Source organism: Lycium barbarum, chromosome 9 (genome assembly GCF_019175385.1).
Source record: "Lycium barbarum isolate Lr01 chromosome 9, ASM1917538v2, whole genome shotgun sequence".
NCBI classification, from domain to species: Eukaryota; Viridiplantae; Streptophyta; class Magnoliopsida; order Solanales; family Solanaceae; genus Lycium; species Lycium barbarum.
In genome coordinates, this window is record NC_083345.1 from 101,997,976 (window position 1) to 102,004,598 (window position 6,623).

At 36.1% G+C, this 6,623-nt stretch overlaps 1 long non-coding RNA gene across 1 annotated transcript; it reads right to left on the reverse strand.

Moving 5' to 3' along the window:
- Positions 1-475: 475 nt before the first annotated feature.
- On the reverse strand, positions 476-6,128 carry LOC132609198 (uncharacterized). Its single transcript, XR_009570761.1, has 2 exons — positions 5,503-6,128; positions 476-1,917 (listed from the first exon to the last, which is right to left on the reverse strand). It is a non-coding gene; the product is annotated as an uncharacterized LOC132609198 (long non-coding RNA).
- Between the last annotated feature and the right edge of the window lie 495 nt (positions 6,129-6,623).

The window sequence follows — 6,623 nt, forward strand, 5'->3', positions numbered from 1 at the left end:
CCTAGGGAAGGTTTTAAGCATCCTAGTATTAAGAATCCGTAGAATATAGTTGACCTTTGAAGTTCAATGTGTGATTAATGTGATTATTTGCTAAAATATTTTCTTTCTTGCAAAAATTGTCATGCTAGTCTTAAAACTCACATTTTTTGGCAAAATATTCTTTACGGAGAAAAGGTTCATTTTTTTTTTTTAGGAAAAAGAGAGTTTTTATGAGGGTTGAAGTCATTTCATTTTCGGACCAAAACACACTTAAGATTTTTCCTTTAGTAGAGTTTCTACTAGCTTGGTTCAATGTCATATATATATATCCCTTGAAAATACAAAAGTTTTTATAAGTTTAATAAAAGAAGAGATTTTATTTATCTTATTTTTTCAGCTCATTCGGGTCAACCATCTTCTACTTTGGATCCCTTTCTCAAACTTGTATTTAAGCAAAATTCCTCTTGTCCATTTAGCTTTACGTGGGCCAAGGCTTAAAAACTGTTTTTGATTCCAGCTCAAACCATTTTTATTTTATACAGGATTTTAACTAGGTTCTAAAGGGTTTCAATAATACACAGGTATTTACAAAAAAACATGTTCATACAAAATCAATGGGGACATATAAAATAAACATGTTCACACAAAATAATGGAAATAGAATTTAGCTTTTTCGGCCTTGGGCCCAAATCCTTTAGCAATCGTATGCTCTTCTAGTTCTTCTATGCTTTTTGCAGTTCTTCGTCCCCAGATTCGCTTTATTTGTACCTCGCAAAATGAAGAGAAAATTAGTTAGTCAAAATGATACGCCACCCCATAGGGTGACATTTATGAACACAAAAATAATATCCCTCGGGCTCGTATCAAACTCTGAGAGCTTTGATCACAGAGGCTGAGATTTATGCTTCCGAATTTTGGCTAGAAACCAAGTCAAGTCGCAGTTGCGAATACTAGTTCACATCCATACGCTCTTCTATTTCTACCTTTTGATCTTATTTATAAGCATCCTATTTGCCCAAACCAAGGGATAACCTTTTCGGACAAGGCATGACCTCAAATTAAATGTTCTCATCGGCTCAAGTGTAGTATCGTGTTCAAATTCAGTGTTCTTCTATCAAGTATAGCAGATGTTCATTTCAACAGGCAGTAGCTTAATCGCAAAGGTAGCAGCAGCATAATGGTCTCAAAATGCAACAATGCATTAGAAGAGCAATCACAGTGGGCCAAGAATACAACAAACAATTCATCCAAGTGTTGCATCTAGGTACACCCTTTAAAGAATGCAACAATTCTCCCCAAGTGAGGCATCATAATGTAATGGCAAAACTGTAGAGCAACCACAAGCAGTAACCTCTCCTCAAATAGGTACCAAAATAGAGAATTTGCCTAGCCAAGTATAGCAAACACTTGCTGAAAATTTGCAGCAGCAAATTTACTCTAAAAGCAGTGTTTTCAGCGTCAAAATGCAGCAACAATTCAGCTCAGAACGTAGCAGAAATTTAGCTCAAAATGCAGCAGAAATTCAGCTAAAAAATGCAGTGATTCATAGCCCAAAAGTACAACAGCAAAGTGGATAAAATACAACAGTTCATGAGCCTAAGTCAAGCAGCAAAATGGCTAAAATGCAACACTTCATGGCCCAAAGTAAAGCAGCAAAATGGCTAAAAAGCAGCAGCAGTTTCAACCCCAAAACACAACAGCAAGATGGCTAAAATTCACCAGCCATTTTAGCCCAAAATAGGCATCAGAATTAAGCAGCCAACCCCATCAAATTATAGAGATTTTTACCTCAAGTGCAATGACTGTTTTGCCTTAAAATATGGCATCAAACTCACTAAGTGTGTCTCAAATGTAGCAGCTATTTATAGCAACAGTTTGCCTTAAAAAAAGGCAACGATTTGTAGTAATGGCGTAGCAATTGTCTTATCAGTAGCAACTCTAGAACATTTGAGATTTGAAAGTCCCCAAGTCATGCAAAGAAAGAGAGGGGGTAAAGAATGAGTATCAAGAATTATACCATTTAACTAAGACATGAACCAAACAGAAAATATTCCACAAAGCAGTTTTTCTTTTGGCACTTAAACAGTTCATCTAAACTGGACAACTGTAAGGGAAACAATGGAAACTGCCTTATTCAATGGCATCCCAAAAATAGTTCCAAAAGGGTATTTCCCACACAAAAAGGTCAAACCTATTTTAAACTTCAAAAATACAATTCTCAGAAGAAACTACCATTTCAAACAAAGACGACAACACTAAAGGGTTTCTACCACTAACTTACCATTCTGTTTTCCTCCTAAATGAAATAGTGAAGAAAGATTGTAATAGATTTTGAGGGAATATTTGAACTCAACAATATTTTAGGAAATAACAATCAGTTATTAGAAACATTTAGTTAGAAATAGGAGTGGGTTTAAGATTCAAAACAAATATGGCCTTACAGACAAACTAACTATTTCACCTTCACATTAGTCTATTCTCAAGGGCTCAAACAAACACTTGGAGGCAGCTTATGTGAAAAGATGTAAAGAGATTTAATTTTCAGAAAACAATTGAAGTTGGGAATTTAAATTGCTAAGTAAAAACACTTCACTCAGGCAAATTAGTCACTAGCACATTTGAGTTTAAACACAAAGGTTCAGGAAAAGAACCAATCAAACTAGACCAAGAAAAATACAACTTTAAGGATTTCTACAAATCCGCCAATGAGTTCTAAGCATGGAGAGGACTCCTCAACTTTAAGAGTTGAAAGGTTTACCAAAACGTATTACAATCCAAGCAGGAATTTTGTTAAAATGAAACATCTTAACAAGAGAATCAAGACAAGTAATAACTTCTAAATTTAAGAATTTATTCAAGATCACCCTAATGTTTATAAACTAATCCTCTTGGAATATTTGAACCAGTTTCTAGACTCAGTTGATACCCTACTGATTTTAAGGAGTAGATAACATTAATTTACCAAACAAAATACAATCAAACAATCTATCTATCTCTGAGCTTTATAAAACAGTTTCAGCTCTTAATGCATGAACTAACTGTTTTAATAATCAGGGTGAACAGTAAGTTAAAAATAATCAGCAGACCAGGTAGACTTGAACTTAGAGGAATTAAAATACTGGCAAATAATGACAACTTCAAAGGAATGGGGAACCACCATAACACAATGACTTGAATAACTTATATGCTGGTACACAACAAGTTTGACATAAAGTAGAAAGCGAAGGACTCTGAAATAACTTTGGAATATATATTTGGATTCACCTTCATGAAAACCTGTTAACTTATGGAGGACGTGTCATCTCTTAAACAAACCTTAGGTAACTAAAGCTAGGGCAGGCAAGGTAACAGATTCACCAAAAGTAACAGTTTCCTAATTGTTTCAAATTCATTTTTTAGGTACTGCATATGCTAATACAACTAACAATTTCCAAAAAAAAAAAAAAAATTGTTCAAATTGGAGGCCAAACAAGAGAGAACTTGTCTAGAACTTTATCAGCTCATAAAGGGAAAGCAGCTAGTAAACAACATTTGTTATAGACTTAAAGAGAAGCATTTTTTGTAAAGTTAGGGAGAGAATTTGTTAGTGACTGATTCAGTTGAGGAAAATCACTCAAAAGCTTCAAACTTGATGCAAATGGGACCAAAACAGAACCAGAAAACTATCCTTGCATGTTCATACAAATAAGTTAAAAAGGAAAACTAGTCTTTTTCATTCAAGCGGGATTGAAACAAAAACTAATTTGCACAAAATGTAAACAGATTAGCAGGATGAGATTCTAAAGCGGAAAAGAAACTAGCATTTGGACCCAGAAAACTCAATCAAGCTAAATTTTTTTAATAAGGTAACACAACTGGAATGTGAACAATAAATGTAAACAAGACTGGAATTAAAGGTTTGGAGTGGCTGACTAGGTTGTTTAATGTCATCTTTAAGACAGCAACGATGCCCGAAAAATGGAGGTCGAGCGTAATGATCCCTCTATACAAAAACAAGGGGGATGTCCAGAGTTGCGAAAACTATAGAGTAAGGACAGTAGGAGGGGACTCAGAGCACTTTCCAGTTGTGATGGGGTTGCATCAAGGATCAGCTCTTAGTCCGTTTTTATTTGCCTTGGTGATGGATAGATTGACGCGACAAATTCAAGGTGAGGTGCCATGGTGTATGCTTTTCGCGGACGACATAGTCCTGATCGATGAGACTCGTAGCGGAGTTAACGCTAAGCTGGAGGATTGGAGACATACCTTGGAGTCTAAAGGATTTAAGCTGAGTAGGACCAAGACAGAGTACTTAGAGTGTAAGTTCAGTGAGACACCTCAGGAGGTTGGCGTGGAAGTTAGGCTTGGTGCTCAGGCCATCCAAAAGAAAAGTAGTTTCAAGTACCTTGGGTCTATCATGCAAGGCAGCGGGGAGATTGACGATGATGTCACACATCGTATTGGGGTAGGGTGGATGAAATGGAGGCTAGCTTCAGGAGTGCTATGTGACAAGAAGGTGCCACCACAACTGAAGGGCAAGTTCTACAGAGTGGTGGTTAGACCGGCTATGTTGTATGGGGTGGAGTGTTGGCCAGTTAAGATCTCTCACGTTCAAAAGATGAAAGTTGCCGAGATGAGAATGTTGAGATGGATGTGTGGGCACACTAGGAGCGACAGGATTAGAAATGAGGCTATTCGGGATAAGGTGGGAGTGGTCTCGGTGGAAGACAAGATGCGGGAAATGCGACTGAGATGGTTTGGGAATGTGAAGAGGAGAGACATAGATGCCCCAGTGCGGAGGTGTGAGAGGTTAGCCATGGATGGTTTCAGAAGAGGTAGGGGTAGGCCAAAGAAATATTGGGGAGAGGTGATTAGACAGGACATGACGCAGTTACAGCTTACCGAGGACATGACCTTAGATAGGAAGGTGTGGAGGACCCACATTAGGGTAGAAGGCTAGTATATAAGTCTCGTTATCTTTCCTTATTAGTAGGCGCATTAGCGCATTATAATTTCTTGTGCTTTGATTTATGTTATTATTTGCTACTTTCTGTACTTTGATTACTCTATTTTATCTGTGCCGCTTTCGTGATTTGCATTTCCATATCGCTTTGAATTCCTTGATTATCCGGTTTTACTGTGTCGCTTGCATTATTTCATTGCAATATCGTTTTAAATCTTTTAACCTTATCTGACCCCCTTTTTATGCTTCTATTGAGCCGAGGGTCTCTCGGAAACAGCCATCCTACCTTGGTAGGAGTAAGGTCTGCGTACATTATACCCTCCCTAGACCCCAAGATGTGGGATTTCACTGGGCTGTTGTTGTTGTTGTTGTAAGACTGGAATTAATCTAACCCTTCATGAATCCAATTATTAACACGTTTATGAATACTGAAGACAAATGACTCAATTCAGACTACTCTACAGGTTGTGGTTCATCAACTAATAATAGCTTAACTTACCAAATTTAAACTACACTAATCCCATAAAAAATATATTAAAAAAAGAGATAAAAGTAAGATTAAGATAAGGAAGGAAGATTACCTTTTTGCCGAGCAGCGATAGGGGCGGCGAGTGTTGACGATCATCTTTTACCTTTCACCGACTCAACAAACTAACTCAAAACGAACTTAAAATTATTAACCTTGTTTCGATGATTCAAGAACTCAGCTTACAAGAGAAATTTCTTATTTTTGAACCAAGTAATCGGATGTTATGGAACTTGGGATGTGTAAAACTTATTTGAGGTGTAAAAAACGTTTGTGGTTGTCTAAAACCAATTTTGTGGTCTCCCAAAAACCTCTCCCTGAGATGCGAAATGGGGGTTCTATAAATAGAACCCCAAAACTGATTTTTGGGCTCCACCTGAACGATGTGAGACTCCCTCAAAGTGGAATTCGTTCAGTTAAGTTTTGAAGTCCGCATTTTTTTTTAAAAGATTCGAATCTTTTGGTTGGCAAAGGAGCGAAACATCAAAAGAAAAAAAAAATCAGAGATTACCATTTGAATTTAAAGTAAGACAAAGGCAATTGAATTCGTTCGCCTGAAATACACAGGCAATGACTGGAAAAGCAAAAGAGAGTCTGAAACTTAGCCAAAAATGGCCAGGAATCGCTGGAAATCGCTGGAAGCATTCGGGGTTAAGCTTTTTAGGGTTCGTTGGTTTTGTGTTTTTCTGAATTGAAGGAAAATGTAGGATTAAAAATTAATTCCTTTTTTAATTTAGGTTGGGTCGGGTCATTAAGTTATTGGGCTGGGAAGTTGCTAGAAAAGACGCTAATTTGGAATTTTAAATGAGGCCCAAAGCCCAATTTAACAAACAACCAATTTAAACAAAAACCATTCTTTAAAAATTAATCCCAGTCAAAGCAAAATTGAGATGAATTGTATTCTATTAATTAATTAAGCTTCTTTACTTCAACAAAGTAAAAATACTTATTTTTTTTATATTAATTAACTAATTATAGTAATTACTTTAATTGAAAATACGTACTTAACTAAAATACTTGTTTTTATGCAACTTGATTTTCTAATCGGTAAAATAAACATATTTTATATTTAAATTTATATGTAAAAATATATATAACATATATTAGGGTATTTTTCCAATGAAAAAATGGCGAATTATCACCAAAAGCTGTTTTAGAAAGTATTTTGAGTTTCTG